At 35.7% G+C, this 17,769-nt stretch overlaps 1 pseudogene; it reads right to left on the reverse strand.

The window, feature by feature from the left end:
- Positions 1 to 12,483: 12,483 nt before the first annotated feature.
- On the reverse strand, positions 12,484 to 16,785 carry LOC116631552 (annotated as a pseudogene).
- Positions 16,786 to 17,769: the final 984 nt, after the last annotated feature.

Here is a 17,769-nt window from a genome sequence, read left to right on the forward strand (position 1 = left end):
TCAATTCTCCATTCTCCTCCTGAGCCACAGCAGCACCTGATATAATTGATCTCTCTCTCTCTCTCAGCCTTTAGTCCCTCATCCTCCAAGTATCTTCCATGGTTTGGTGCCCATCTCCCTCATCACTACTTCTGAATTTCTTGGCTTCGTTCTCCTCATTTCTTTGCGTACAGATCTTAGAGTACATCAGGTGTCTATACCCGAAATATTTTATTTTTGGCTTACGTGTACTCAAATTTCATTATCTCATGCTCTATTTCTATACCCTGAAGAATTACAAATTTATATGTCCGGCCAGAATCTCTTTCTCAAATTTGACTCAATTATTTAAAGGCCTATTGATATCATCATTTGAATGTCTAATAGATATTTCTACAGTAAAATAGCAAAAATTGAGCTCTTAATATGCTCTCCCACTTCCCACCCCCAAGTTCTTCCCTATTATATTAGTTTTTACAAGTTCCTTATTTCTAGTTGGTTACACGAAATCCCTTAGAGTTCTCCTTAATTAATCTGAATCCAAACATTTCTTAATACTTCTGATGTTAGTATTCTGGTCCAAGCCACCAAAATAGTTCAAAGAAAATAGCTTGGACTTGCACACCACTCTCTCTGCTCCTACCTATCTTAAATTATAATCCATTCCCTTTAAAACAATGGTCAGATCACATTGCCTTAGCTTAGAATCCTCCAGTGGTTTCTCATCTTGCTTACAGTAAAAGGCATAACCTTTACAAGGCTGACAGAGTGCTATGCAGTCTTTAGGTCTGTAGGCACATTATGGGTATTTTGCACAGATATACTAGAATCCCCCCGCCCCATCCCTGTCTCTACTTCTAGCAGCACAAGACTGCAAGTCTTTTCTGAGGACTGCCCTGAACAACTGCAGCCATTGTGCCCTCAGAGAGCTGAGTGGCCCCGGGAATTTATAGAACATTTCCATAATAAATCACCTGTGTGCATGTATATGCTCCAGGTTTGCTTCTGGAGACCCAAACCCAAGACAACCCTCTATTCCAGTTATCTTTGGGACACATCTCCTACTACTGTACCCCTCATCTTCTCAGCTCCAGGTTTTTTTCCTCCCTTTTTGCTTTTCCCCAGATAGCAGGCATGTTCCCTTCTCAGGCACTTTGCATTTATTCCCTATGCCCTCGTCCTCCAAGTATCTGTAAAGCTTGGTGCTTCATCCCTTTCTTGTCTTTGTCCAAATCATACTTTCCCAGGGAGACCCTCTCTTTTAAAATGCAGTGATAGTCCTCACTCCCAGCACACAGTGTTTCCTATCTTCCCAAGTTTCTTTTCTCCACTGCAGTTATCAACCTCAAGTACAACGTGTTCTATGGATAACACTTATTTACTGTCTCCTACCATCACAAAGTAAACACCCTCAAGGGAGGAATTTTCTCTATCTCCAGAGCCTTGAGTAGTCCCTAGCCCACTAATGTGCCGACAACTAGTTTTTGGATGCATTGTATATATATGCATTCAGTAATAATATGTAAATACTGTGTTAATTTTTTACAGAAAATATATCATACTCTATCATTGTGAAGCTTGTTTTTGTCATTCACATTGTTTTTGAGATCAACCATGGTGATATATATTTTATATATATATATATATATATATATATACACACACACACATATATATATATATATATATATATATATATATATATATAAAATACATTAGGGTCATTCAGTTTTAATTGTTTTAGGATATTTGGTCATTTCAATGTAGTTTTGAGAAGTGAGGAAAATATTTTTTAGTCAACATTTAAATACATTTTCTAAATGTTTTACTTATAGAGGAGAAAATCTGTACACTTAAATTTTCTAGCAATGAAAAAAGTTAATATAAAAACCAATTCAATAGGAAAAAATGGTCTCAGTCACTAAGCATTTCTATAATGGTTTTCTCTTTTACTTTTAGACTTTTACTTCTAAATTGAGATTTTTTTGCACAAATGTCACATTGTCATAGCTTATAAATAGACGCAGTCTTACTCTTCAAAAAGAGCAATTAAATTGCAGAACACTTGCTGATAGGTGAGTGACAAAATATCATAGCATAGTAATTCATTCTTTAAAATCTAGGCAAGGTAGTCTAATTTCAAGTACCAGCATTTTCACTTTGTCTGTAGTTTTGAAATAATTGACAAAATACTTTTTGAGATGAAGAAATACAATTGAAATGAATAACAAAGACCTCTCCTAAAATCAATGTCTCTAATGTTAGGAATTTATTTATGAAATGTAATTCATAAGGGATTTTTTCTTGAGAGCTCAGAAATAAATGTGAGATTATATTTTTTGAAATATTTTATGCCAGTTTCCAAAGTATTGCTATGTGATGGTGGGTTTAAAATGCACACATATTTTGAAATAAACTGATTTTTTACATACTTGCTTACCTTCAGAACAAAGTGCCATTTGTGAAACAGGGTCAATATTAATGATCAACTTGATCTTTCAACACAGAAATGTGATTTAGAAAATTATCAATCTATAGAAAACGGTTTTCCGTTTTTCTTTAATACCACACCAAACTAAAATGTTTCTCATTGCCCCTAGTTGTTCTTTGAGATCAGAAGGCCAGCTTTATCAGTGTATTTGAGTGGAATTGTACTGTGCAAATTAGGAGACCTGGATTCTGGACTTCCTCTACCTAATATTTCAAAGACGACTAAAATCTGGAGATTTATTCAGATATAAATAGTGTTCCTATATTTGAGACACATGTAGTTTTTAGAACTGTCTGTAAATAAAATATACTATTTTCACCAGAATGTGAGCTATAACAATATAAAGCAGTTTCACAGTGTTCATTATATAGTTTTAGTATGAAAAACCAGATGGTGAAGTAACACATCCTCTTATCTACTGGAGAAACATCACATTATTAAGGATGCAGTTGCAGGAGAGCTTCTAATAATGAAGCTGTTACAATTTCCAAGTGTTTTCCATTACATCCTATCTTTGTGCCTCACATAATTTGTGAGACAATGCAGACACGATTCCTGTCTTATGAAGGAATTCACACAGTTTCATTGATATTCCCAAAGTGTGGCTGGTTAAGTGTGGCCACACATTGTCTGTGATTGAGAGGTTAGGCGAATAGAGTGGTGTGCTGGAACCTGCTTTTTAACAGCTCTCAAGGATAGGTTTTCCTCATCTCTTTCCAGCTCTGTATTTAGTGACATGATATTGATAACTCTAATTACACTAGAGAACTTGGTAAATACTATAAATCAGTTGTTTTGTTTTGGGGATTTTGTTGTTGTTTTGAGAGACAGTTTACTGGTACACCACTGAGGGTTCCCTCTCTTTGAATCAATTTTGGCTCTGAGATGACTTTGACCAATAGATTTTAACAGAAGTGATTTGTACCAGTTTCCCGGCCTAATTCTTCAGAGATTGTCATCCCCTTTATGCATCTTAGAATATTTGCTCTTGGAAAACGCCCAAGCAATCAGTGAACAGGCCCACATGGACAAAACCTGAGGCTCCCAGTTGACGGCTAGCATAAGCTTGTCAGCGACCTTCAGCTGTATCCTTAGGCTGTAGTCAATCCATCCCAGTTGACAACACATAAAATAGAGATGAGCTTCCCCCACCAAGCCTAGCCCAAATTGTAGATTTGTGAGCAAGACAAATTATTGTATTGGTTTTCGGCTACTGCATTTTTGGGTGGTTTGTAATGCTGCATTAGATAACTGGAACACAGACACAGCTTAAATGCAGCCAAATTAGGACTGGACCCCAGTTAATTTATTAACACCTTATGGAAAGTTCTTTCAACATCATGATGCTTCTATGCCTTCCTATCCCTCCATAATAGTACTGGAAAGTGAAAGAACATCTATCCTATCCTTAAGAATGTAGAGAAAAAACCAAAATGAGTGATTAAACTACTGTTTTTCTAATAGTATTTGACAGACACTTTCCAAGTTACTATTGTGGAATCATTGCTGGCATTTTGAGTCAATGTTTCAGGAGTATATATTAATTGGTTTCTCTTTTCCTGATTGTAAATTTCCATGTAATAAGTATAACATTTGGAAGTCAAGTCATTGGTCTTTGTTATGTATATAAAATTAGTAACGATCTTCTTTGCTGATAATCACAAATATGATGAATAATATTGGAAGAATTGGCAGGAAAGTGAGCATATGAATCACTAAGTCAAATTATAGTAACGTTAAAAAATTAACTATAGGGTAATGAAGGTTATCTTTCTTCTTGGTATATCCGAAAACATAATTTTGTAGATGTTTAAAACAAAGCAATCAAGAGAGAATCATATTGTTAATAAGTGTTAGTAATTGTAGACATTTCCAGGATTAAATTATTTAATAGCCTGCTATTAGTGAGTAAAAAAATAAAAGTACAAATCAAAACATTACATCTCCTTTCAAATATCACAGATTCAGATCTTGATTACCTGCACCATGATTTTTTTTTTTTTTTTGTGGCATTCTAAGTGGTTCTATTATCGTCCTTCTCTAGACCTATTACTACAAAAATACACCTCTGAAGTAAATATATTCTTGCACAGAACCTATCTTTTCATTCTCTAAGGAATAAACCCCAAATCCCCGTGTTCTATGCAAAGACTCTTTTCAAATCTCAAAACTTCATTCCACTTCTTAAACTAGATTACTGTCTTCCCTAATATTTTCCACACATTCTCATCCCTACTTTTGACCATACTGACATCTCCAGTTTAAAGACCCTTCCCTCCATCTGTATTTACTGAAGTTAAGACAAATATTAAGAACCAGTTCCAAAAGGATGCATGAACTATTCCCAACTACCCATATCCAAAAGTAATAGCTCATGCTCCTATATTCATGCTTCTCTATTATAGTACTTGGGGTGTGTTAAGATTTTATTTATTTCTGTAAAAGCACATTTGTACTGCTAATAATTCTCCAGTTTCCAATCTTATTTTTTCATTATTAGCATTCTCTCCTAGTTTTAATTTAGTACATGGGTACACATACAGAATCACTTCCTATCCCTTTTGTAGCGAGAGGTAGTTTTATAATAAAGTCCTTGCCAATTGTTTTAAGGATAGGCATTTCCCTTAAAAAAAAAAAAAAAAATTAGGCTTTGGTTCTCCTTTTATCTCTTCTCTTTTCCATGAGATGGGACTTGGACTTGGCACTGGTCAACCAAGTTTGACCATGGAGATAAGAGCAATAGTTGAGGGAGATGAGACACAAGAGGCAAGAGCCCTAAGCTCTGGATGATCTCGTGGAGCAAGACTGCCAGCCTACTTCCCCACCTTTCCCATTGTTATGAGTGAAGAACATATATATGATTCTATAGGCACCAGACTACATATCCTAATGCACTAATCTCCAACCTTTATGAGTGTAGAAATTGTGTACTGGACACCTTTTTCTCTCTCCTGCACCTAGCATAGGGCCTTGCAGACAGTAGGTGTTCAAAATATTTTTGTTAAACTGCATTGCACTAAAAAAACCAATTCTATTTGTAGAAAAAAAAAAAATCCATGTAAATTTTTGTTCATTAAATTGATCTGATCAGCATTAGCTTATCTTAGAGTCATCTATTAAAATGATTAGATCAGGGGTGCCTGGGTGGCACAATCGTTCAGCATCTGCCTTCGGCTCAGGTCATGATCCTGGAGTCCTGCGATCGAGCCCTGCATTGGGCTCCCTGCTCAGTGGGAGGCCTGCTTCTCCCTCTCCCACTCCCCCTGCTTGGGTTCCCTCTCTCGCTGTGTCTCTCTCTGTCAAATAAATAAATAAAATCTTTTAAAAAAAATAAAATAATTAGATCATTACTTGTCACACTAAAACATTAAGATATTCACTGTTTATAATACAAGTCAGTATATTTCAGGATTAGAGTATATGTGGAAAGGAGATGCCGGCTGAGAGGATAAAAAGAGCAGAGAAGAAAGACTTCACGAAGTATCTGTGCTTCATTTATAGTAATGCTATGTGCATAAAGGAACCTCTTAAAAATGATCCACAAAGCAAATGGTATTTCAATAGTAAATATCACAAAGACCAAAGGAAATTTAAATCTAATTCAGAATTATTCAATAAAGGTCAGTGAGAAGTAGATGGGGAAAAAAGAACATCAGATGATAGGAATTTTCAATAATGTCCTCATCAAAAAGGTCAAAGTTATTTCCCTACTGTTTTCAAAAAAGATAAAACTTTTCAATTAAGAATTGTTGAATAGTATTGAGTAGTATTAAAAAGAGAAGACTTTGCCCTCAGCAATTATTTTAACTGAAAAAACTCAAATCATTTTATCTTAATTCATCACTGTATACAAGAACCAGGACTGGGGGAAAAAAACAAAACAAAACAAACAAAGCTAAGATTTTACTATAAGCCCCCAGGCATAGGTAATATTTCTCTCCTCACACAGCTTGTCATCTTGTAACCAGAAAGGCAGAAGTCCTACTGAAGGCTGCCTTAATTAAACATAATTCTGAGTCACAGAGTTCTCACAGCTCCTGTAAAAGCTAAGGGAAAATATGCAATTCAAACAAAATGTTCCATATAAATTCAGGAAGACCATGGGCATCATGGATCTATGTGAAAAACCCTCAATTGAAAGATTTTACCATGAAATGAAAGGAACTACTCCTTTACTTTTAGTTCTCTTATACTCTCGCCTAAATATACAGAGTTGATGGCTTTAATGTTTCTAGTTGAAAGATTCCACAAAGTATCTGATTTCTGGTATATTTAGGAAACTGGCCTCAGGGCACGTTATGGGAGACACAGATGCCAAAAAAAAAAAAAAAAAAAAAAAAAAAGTCCCTGCATAGCAGAGAGTCATTATAGGCTGATGTGGTCTAGAATTTAGATGGTTTGGACATTTCTGAGTGGCCTTAAAGGAAGGTTGCTGGGGGTCACTGTGTGTATGAACAGATAAAGTGCTTGTCCTCAGACCACAGAGTCAGAACACAAGGGACTATTATGAGGAAAATATCTCAGGTGAAATGACAACAGAATATAGCACAATTAAATTTAGAAGGAAGTAAAACCAATTTCCTCAGATGTGTGTAGAACATAACACAGAGCTTTAAACGTGGCAGGAAACAAACAAAAATCGTAGCATATACCAGTATTTTAAAGGTGAACAGTTAGAGAAATCACTCCTTTGGCACATAACAAAAACAGTGGTGTCATATGGACATCGGAAATCTCAATAATAAATTACTATAGGGCCCAGATTAGGGAAGATGGAATTTGCTATATAATGGAAACAATGCTATGTCAGTTCATTTGAATATCCAATGGGACCTTCTAAATATCACATAAATAAATGTGGGGAAAAAGAGCACAAAGTTCTAATTATAAGTAATCTGTGAAATTAAAATGTGAGATTATTTTGCAATTAAAAATGCTAGGGCAATCTTGTTAAATATATGAAGAGTGGGCATTCTTATACACTGTTGAAACAAATATAAGCTTATCTTATAGAAAATAATTGACTAGTTTTATAAAAACCCTAGAAATATTTTTTCAGTAATTCCAGTGAAGGAAATTTATTCTAAGGGAATACAGAACAAATGTATATTTACAAATATACTTACAAAAATATTAAAGAAAACATGTTGCAGTAAAAATCTATATGAGGAAATTTGTTAATAAGGATGGCATAGTTACATAGAGAATATATGCAACCATTGTGAATTATATTTGATTTTGCATGGTATTTATTGAGTGGACAATATACAATATTAAACAGGAAGAGCAAATTATTTGGAACAAAGATAGCAATAATGATCTTACTTTTTGAGAAAAAAATGAATCAAGTTTCTCAATTCTTACTTTGAGACGGTCAGTGTTGTTGGAATATCTAACACTGATTTTTGAGCCTAGAGAGAAGACACTGGCAGGTTAGTATAACAAGGTTCTGTTGAGTTAAGAAATCATAATGGAATGCATTAATACCTGGGCATTGATTGCCATGGAAAATATCTTTTTTGCAAAAACAAGTCTTGAGCCAGAATTATTCTCAAATAAGCCACCTTAATGCTGTGGTCATGCACTTGGGAAAAGTGTGTGTATGTGTATACGTGTACTCAAAGGGTAGTTCATTGGGAACCAAAAATTATGGTAGTATCAAATATTATGGTTTAGAGTAACACAGGAGAAATTTTTTTCATCCAAGAACTGCTGAAACTCTAGCAGCAATATCCATTGTCACATCAACACATAAGGGAGAACACCATATAGAAATTGCCTATTTGCAATAATAATACTGTGTGGTGGTAAAAGCAGCAATGGAAGCAGAGAATGGATTCTGATTACTGGAAGATCATATCTTCAAGTTTTACGCATTGGACCAAATGAAGACACTGACTCCTTGGACTCAGTAAGTACCAGGTTTTTCTCTTTGTGTTTTTTTTTTTACTTGTCAGTGGAGTGGAGACTGTACAAGAAGAAAAGAATATTTTCCACAATAGGCAAAATGGAACAATAGAAATATGATATTGTGACTTTATATTTTTAGACAGCCTATTAACATGAAATGACATGATCGTATTTGCATTATAGTAATTGATGTTGACTCTCTGGAGAATGGGTATAGTAGGATATGACCATAACCAGAATGATATTTCTATAATAGTATATATCTAATTATAGAGAGAAAACGCTTGGCCCTGAGCAGCTGAAATAGAAATGAAAATTAAGGAACTTAGAAATAGACTATTCATTAAAAATAACTGAAAGATAATTAAAAATATCAATAGTTTCTTAGGGTTGGAAAATAGATGGATAACAGTACAAACAAAATATGTTTATGCATAGACACAACTGATTCAGTTTTGCAGTTTGTTCAATTTGATATACCTATAGGATATCTAGATGGAGAGGTGAGGAAAAGCAAACATGATTATATACACAACCCTTAACTTCAAGGTCTGATCTGAGAATAACAGGTTTGGGAATCAACATAGACAAGGTCATCGATGCCACAAGAATAAGCAAGTTTGTGAAAAATAAGCAAGTTTGTGAAGTGAGAAGAGCAGTGGGTCTAGGAAATTCTGTAAAACACAAATATAGAACGTGGGAAAGAGATAAATACATTCATAAAGAGTAAAAGTAAGAATGAGGAAACATAAATGAAATAGCATTTCAACAATATCAAATGAAGTCATGTTCATTAGATATGGGAATTAGGAACTCCTTGGTGACCGTCATAATAAAAGCACTTTTAGCTGAGTGCTGAGAACAGAAGCCAGACTGCAGTGGGTTGAACAGTGAATGGGAGGTGCAGAAGTAGACAAAGAGAGTCAAGGTTATTCTGGAGTAGAAATGGAAGACAGCAACTTTGAAGTGGCTGAAAGAAAGGTCTGTGCTAGCATATCAAAGTCATTTTTATCTTCTGCCTAAAGATCCCCCTTTAAGTAGATTTAATAGTCTGGATGTTGGTAAAAGTTAAAACATGATAAGGATTATTCTTCGTGTTTGAAAAAAAAAATCAAGGATCCTTTGATAAGACTCTTTTAATCCTGTGATTCTTACTTACCGTTATAAATGTAGTTAAATTCCACATTCAATCTAATCAGAAATATAGCATCTTAGAAAAGATTTTGGAGGATGAATGGGAATCAACTGGATTTCTCAGGATCCCTACAATAATGCCTAGTTTCTTCATATCCACAAATGATATTAACAATATTTGACCCCAGGGCAGCATTCGCATCAACAATCAGAAATAAGTATTAACTGGGGAGATGTGGGAAGTGACCAATTCTGTTTAGACAATAGCCAAAAATAACCAGTTCCATCAACAGCGTATCAAAAAGGGAATGCAGTAAGGGGAGAGGGAGAGGTTATAGCCTCTGTAGAAAATTTGAAAACAATAATGAAATAGAATAAAAGTTGGTGTAGGTTCTATCATCCCCATATGCCAACAATTCTGAACAATGTGTCATAAAATACTCCTTCCTTCCTTGCTGGACTGCACCAACTCCAGCGTGTAGCCCTTGTCCAGGTATGTATCAATTACTTACCAGTCTTGTAACCAATAAGTACAAAGTATTTTTAAGCATCCACTATGTTTCTAGCATCTCTCTAGCTGCATAAAGACACATACACCTGCATTTTTAAGAAGACAATTGTGACACTGGCTTATTTTCTGTTACCTGAAAATTGAGAGGAAGGATAAGTAATAATTCTTGTATGTAGATTGCGCCTGGTTAACATCCCAGAAACTTGACACATTTCAACTATGCAAATTTTATGCAGATAAATTACGTATTATAAAAATGTCTTACACACTGAATAAACTCAAATTCAGAAGGTTAAGTGCCCTGCCAGAGGACATACGACCGCTAACTAGTAGAATTAATACTTGACTCCAAACTCTGTTTTCTTTCTCCACTAGTAGTTCTTAGAATTGTATGCCAAAGTTTTCCTAATTGCAAAATCTTTCAAGCTGCCAACTTGATATATAGATATAATACAAATTACCTTCCCTCCTACTTTTTGAACAGATAGGGAGAGAAATAGAATACTACATATAGTGAGATTAAACAAAACATGCTGCATGGAACAAGTTTACAGAAATGTATTTGATAGTCTAGAGAGCATTTAATGGATGTTAGAAACTGCTCAGAAGTGAGAGACCGAGGCTCTAAGACATGGCTGCCTCTTAGCAGGCAGCTCTGTCCTGATTCAACACTCAGAGTCCTTTCCCCGCGTCACATTGCCGCTCTACTTGAGGAGGAGGAGGAAGATTTTTCAATACCAAAAAATAGGAGGGAAAAGGTATGTATAGTACTAATGTCATGGAAAAATACCAAATGTATTGAATTTGTCGTGCAATTCATTCTAAATAACAGTGCACTTCGAAAAGGACATCCAAAGTGATATTCCAAAAGCTTTATTGCCTGCAAAAGTCTTTACAATGTACACCATTAGAGTACATTTTAAACCAATTATTTCATTAACTGCATTGCTATTATATGTAAGAGATTTGCTTTGGTGAGTGAATAGAGATACATATCAGTTTTGGTAATAATAGAGGCAGAGAATGAATAAGAACCTTATGTACCAGTAGTTCTGAAAGTGGTAGCAAGCTGAAAGGTAAATTAGAAACCGAAGGTGATGTCAGAGTACAGTGTGACTTAAAGAGAAGGAGTCTAGAAGCTTTTATTATCACCGTATTACCCGTCGAGGCCAAATGGGAAGCCAAGACTCCATTTATTTTTATGTAAACTGTAAAACATTAAATAATATTCTGACCTTTCCAGTTTTACTACATGGAGATTACAGAGAGTTTAGTTGTCATGTATAATTTACTTGGATCTTGTATATTTATGCTTGGTATTTACAAGCAGAATTTTTAAATTCATAGAACACATAGGAAAAGTTCACAAGCAATGTTCAAATTTTACTTTAAAGCAGAATACAGAATACTGATTCTTCATATTAATGTTCTAAGCAGAGATAATTTTTTTTGCAATAGATCTATACTTAGTTTTAGCATGTGAAGGAAAATGAGATATTAACTTCAACAGCTATTATATAAGCTATTATTCTGATAAAGCCAATGGGCAACCGTGCTCAGAAAAGGAGCCTGTATCATTATTTAAAAAATTATTAGTAAAGTTCAGGAAATGCTCCCTTTATGAAAATGATTTATTATATAACAGGTAAAACAGATAAAGGAATGAAAAATAACCAGTTTACTGAAGAACAAGCAGCAAAATAACTGCAAGTGGAGAACTGAATAACAGATGTACTATTGTCCTTCACTTTCAACCAAACACAAATGACAAAAGTTCGAATTTAAGAACAGCTTTCTTTATAGAAGAATTCAGAATAGATATCTATAATTGAAAATTTCTCTTAAATTCTGAACACAATTCAATGATACCACAAGAAAAATACATTTTCAACTTAGAGATGTTACACATTCACATATGCACAGAGACACATTCAGACAGGCACACAACCACATAGAACACAGATTACAAGGAAATACACTGAAACAGGGATTTTATGACTACAGGTGACATTATCTTACAGTATTTCTATATGTTTTCTACAAAAATTATGTAACAAATTGACTGAATAATTCTTAAATTACATTTTCCAATCAGAAAAGTTGCCATTTGGGCCAAGAAAAAAAAATGTATTTATGGTGGAATTGACTCAAATTCAACATTGGGAGGTTGAAATCTCAGGCCCTTCACATCCTTTAGCTATATGATAATGGGCAAATAATTTAGTATTTTTTTCTGCTTAATCTTCCAGAAAATATAGTATTTGAAGGATTCTAGTAAGAATTACAGATAATTTTTTGTAAAATTCACAACGTGAGTTTTGTTTTTTGTTTTTTGTTTTTTTTTAAGATTTTATTTATTTGACAGAGAGAGACAGCGAGAGAGGGAACACAAGCAGGGGAGTGGGAGAGGGAGAAGCAGGCTTCCCGCTGTGCAGAGAGCCCGATGTGGGGCTCGATTCCAGGACCCTGGGATCATGACCTGAGCCGAAGGCAGACGCTTAACGACTGAGCCACCCAGGCACCCCACAGCGTGAGTTTTAATATATGGTGAGTTCTTCAAATGATACTTATTTTCCTTACTCTCAATCTTTTAGAAGAGTTACATTTCATAATAATTTTAAAGTATGCTTTTGTTTCTTAGTAAACTATACTCAATAGGAGCAGCTACTATTTCAACAAGCACCCGGCTTTAAATAAAGATATTGGAAAAAACATTCTTCCATAAGATTATTCTTCTGGTTTGTTAAAATATGGTTCACAGTAAAAGTCTTAGGATCTAAATCTTTGAGGAGAAATCTTTTAGTTTTAGAAAATATTTATGGAACATTTATTTCTTTCCTTTCCAAAGGATTTTCTTTCCCAAAGTAGGTTAAAATCAGAGCAAAATCACAAAAGAAAACAGTAACAAAAACAAGCTCAAATGCTACTCCCCACCCCGCCCCCATCTCCTTTCCTATTGCCAATTAGGTAGTGGTGAGTCTTTTGACTAAATGTACATATCATCTTATCTTTAAACTTGTGTTAAATATCACTGTTCTTACTCTACTTTAAAAAAATTTTATTTTTTTAAACCTTGAAGAAAATCTTCATCGTTTTATTGTTTCGTGAGGCATTGAAACATCTGAACAAATCACTATCTGGGCCATGAGGCAGCTTTCTCCTTCACTTCTTTGGGTTGCTAAAGAAACATGTAAGTAGATTTTAAAAACAAACAAAAACAAAACAAAACAAAGAAAACCTTTTGCATTACTTAAGTCTTTCCAAGGCTTGTGCTGGTGGGACCTAAACTTCTCCTGTCAGATGCAACTAGTCCAGGCATCATGCACAATACCTCCTGCCCCCACCGCGGCCCCACTCATTTGTGTAGGATATTTGGAGCATCTGGAGGAGTGTGAATAGTATCTGGAAGAGGAGGGAGGAGGAAGAGCGTGAGTGCCTGGCTGGGAGGAGGCCAGCTGAAGTTGTGCAGGACAAGCCGGAACATGTCATTGGTGCAAACCCAAGCATTGTTGATGGTCTTTAATAGGAACATCTGGTGGAACCCCACGAGAGGGTCTTCATCAGCCTTCAGCTAGCCCACAGCCTTGCTGATGATGCAGCTATCTGGCAAGGGCTGACGGTCCTACCCTGTGATGCTGTGCTGGATTTTCTGGAATGGAAGACTAGACAACTTCTCCACAATAGCAGTTTTCCCCTGGAATTGCAGTCCTTTCCATGTAAGACATGATGCATCAACATAAATAGTGCCTAGTCGGGTTCTGTCTTTATCAAATAACTGGTAGTAATGTTGAATGAAGCTGGATCCAGTCTGCTCCTGAGTTGGCTTGTCTCTCATTCTGGGGTGTCATCAGCCTCGCTGAGACCCGAGGGGCTGGCACGATGGCGGCGGCAACCTAGCGCGGTCTGCTTACCCTCCCACTTTGGAACTAAAATCAACTAACATCTTCTGTAGTTTCAAGCGAAAAACTGGATTTATAAAGCTTCCTGACAACTGATTAATATACTCAAGAGTTTGATATACTCTCAGATATTCTAAAATTTATTTTAAAAACTTGCCTTACCTGAATAGAAATTGAAATGGATTTTTCCTCAACTTATCTTGTAATATGATAGGTAATAGTAAGGTTATATGGATTGAGGACAAAAATAAGAATGCAAAAGATGCAGTAGTACAAATGAATCTCATTAGGAAAATGGGCAAGAAATGAAAATATTGCAGACCATAATATTTTAAACCCTTAAGTGTATAATCCTATTCTTTGGATACACATGTGTTTATACTCAGAGCAGATGATTAAAGGGCCCAGAGACTACCACAAATACCTCTCCATTCTCTAATTACTGAAATTACTTGTAATCAACATTCTGAAAAATATGCTCATCTAACTTCTTTAAGCAGCTCCCAAAGCCTCTGGCAGAGAGGATGGATCATATCAGCCACAGCATCAATCCTAAGCCATTTCTTAGGATTAGCCCAAGAACCAGTCTCAGATGACCCTACTGAACTTCCAGATCATGACATTAAAAAACAGTGACAGTTAGCCTGAGGGTTGCAGCTGCAGTTTACTTCCTTCTGTTAATGTTAAAGCTCTGAAGTCGGCTTGAGGGAAGGGAGGCAGACTTCTATTTTCTTGACTGCCTAAAATTATTTTACTGAGAAATGATCCTTATAGATCACCAACAGTCAAAAATTTTCTATTTCAGAAAACCCCCCAAACAGGTAGAATATATAAGGATTATTCTCCCTAAAATACAAAATAAATGTGCTGCCTTTAAAGCACTATTTTTTAGATAGAAAGCTCTAAAAACAGAAGCAGGAAGAGTAAAAGCATATTGGGGCCCAGTGCCAGAGGTAAATATGTATTTATTAAAATTCACCTGAATGTGAGGACTGTTTCACTACATTATCTCTTTTGCCTTCCAACAAATGAATCTGTTTGTCAATATCCCCCAGTCATCACTGCCATCCATGTACTTAAAAAAAAGACCATAAAGTATGAAAAAATACAGAGAGCTTCTATACTAATTTTAGAGAATGTGAATCAGTCAACATTTGCATGTAGTTACATTCAGCAGACAGAGCCAAGCATCTTACTTGCTTTGCTGGAAATGCATACAATCTCCCCTCAAAATAGAAATATATACTTCTTGTCAGAATTAGGACAAAGTATTTTACATTTTCATAACCAGGTTAAAGTAAATTTATATATGTTTGCAAACACTACTTTAGATTCATTATAATAGTTTTACATTGCGGATGACGCTGATCATATGGTAGCAATCGCTACATTATAATAGTTTATACTTCATTTCAGGAATAAAAATAGAAGAGAATTTTTCATTTACCAGAGTATATGTCCATGTGCATTGCAATTTCATAATGAAAACCCTACATTAAGCTATTTTAAGCCAAAATTTAGCAATAAATAAGTTTTAAATATAGAAGCAAGGATATAATTGTTTAAGAATTTTTGATTTAGGTATTTCAATTGTAGAGAACAGATTCACTCATTTCTGTTGAACAAGCATTTCTTGAAAACTTAGGCCCAGTGCTCTGTACTAAGAATATAAAATTGGAAGAAGAGGTTCCTGACTTTATGAAATGTACTATCTAATAGGAAGTGAAGCAAACCACAAAAAATCATAATGTTAAGTCCTATAATAAAAGTATGCAAAGCATATGCTGAGAAACCACAGAGGTAGACACTTAGTCATGAAAAGTTGCAAAAAGAATGCTATTAGTGCTAAGTCCCAAACATGGTTGATCAGAAGATTTTGCCTTATAAGGTCATATAATAAAATGTAATAGTGGTAATACTGTGTAATATAGTATGTTAGATTGTAGGAAGATGTATTAAAGTGAAATGTGTATTTACTTGTTGGCACAACTCCAACTCACTCCTACACTAACATTAAGAGTTAATATATTTTTCTCTTTTCTACACTGCATGGGGTAGCTGTGGACTGCTCTAGAGTCTCCTACAAATGGGCAGACAGCCTGTTAAACCTGAAAATTGATGGTCACCAGTTTCAGCTTGGCTTTCAGTAATCCCTTAGCATCAGTCTGTTTGGTCTGCTATAACAAAAATGCCATAAACTAGATGACTTATAAACAACAAACGCTATTTCTCACAGTTCTGGAGGCTGGGAAGTCGAAGATCATGGCACCCTCAGGTTCAGTGTTGGTGAGAGCCAATTTCCTCATGGGTGGTCATCTTTTCACCATAACCTCACCCAGCAGAAGGGGCAAGAAAGCTCTCTGGAATCTCTTCTATAAAGGCACTAATTCCATTCAGGAGGGCCCTGCTTTCAGGACCTAATCACCTCCCATGGGCCCTACCTCCTAAAACGATCACATTGGGCATCAAGTTTCAGCTGATGAATGGGGGGGGGGGGGCATACACATTCAGTTCACTGTGGTATTCTAATACATTTTCTAATCAGCTCTTGAATACTATCTGCAACGTTTTAAAATTTTATCCATTCTAAGCATTTGACATTGCATATTTCACTAAAAAAACAAAGACAAAAAAAAATCCAATTCCTGGAACACACAATCCAAACCTACCTCAGCAGACCTGCCATCTGTAATTTCATACATGCTTTAGTGCAGATTGCATCCCTCCTATGAAGGCAATCTCTCAGTTTTGCTCTAAATCCCAGCTTCTCCCCTGACCCTTTTATTCCCAGTTTTTCTGTTCTTTTATCTTCTGCTTATATTCTATTATCTATCCCTTTGATTTTTATTTATATCTTTATATATTATTCAGTGACTTCCATCTTAAAATTAAAAATTGAGATTTTCACCATTCAACAACTGTTCTCTTTCCTCTTCTTCCTAGCCACCTGTGGTAGGTGTGGACTACAATCCCTGTTCCTCTCTCCCCATCTCTCATTAACTCTCAGTGGCCCCCGGTCTAGTTTCTACCCACATCACCAGGTAACTCCAGGGCAGTCTCGCAGGACCTAGACAATGAAAACATTTTATTCTTTGCAATATTTGATACAGTATCCAAGATTGTGGAGAACTCCAGCTGAGTAAATATTTGCTAGTCTTCTTTATTTCTAAGGAAATCTTAAATACGTATAAACATATAAAGTGATGGACCCCCGAAAACAAAAAGCGGTCACTGAATGTCTTCAATCATTTTGTGTCTTTGTACTCCACAGTGGCAGAAAACAACAATTCCCCTCAACTCTAAATGACAATAAATACATGTTAAAAGGAAGAAACCTAGGTGGTGTTAATTGGGGAAACTATTCTTTCTTTAGAATGGTTATAGCATTCATTTTCTCTAAGGAGAACTGATTTTTAGGGTCATGCTTCTGAGTAGGAGTTGCAGCGAGAGAAATAACAGGCCATGACTTCTTGACAGAACAAGCTAGAAAGGCAGTTTTGCTAGACTTTAACAGGCACTGAAACCTGTCCCTTATTTGAAGCCTGAAGGAAAGGGCAGAGGAAGAACTGAAAGATGAGGAGGAGGAGGAGCAGGTGAGAATGGACGGGAAACTGGCAGAGTCTGTTCTGTGGAGAAAGCCTCCCAGTTGTCCCATACCATCCTAAAGCTGAAGTTAGAGAGGTTTTCTTCTGTGCTGTGTGAATCAAAATCCAAGTTAACTGGAACTTTAATCTCTGGGCTTTCTTGGTTTTAATTCCATTTTAAGATTTCCCAGGGCCTTCCAAGCAGAAATTGGCACTCTGGAATACTATTCTCATGAAACCTAACTGGAACAGAACGACAAA

The sequence above is a fragment of the Phoca vitulina genome, unplaced genomic scaffold (assembly GCF_004348235.1).
Source record: "Phoca vitulina isolate PV1807 unplaced genomic scaffold, GSC_HSeal_1.0 scaffold5, whole genome shotgun sequence".
NCBI lineage: Eukaryota > Metazoa > Chordata > Mammalia > Carnivora > Phocidae > Phoca > Phoca vitulina.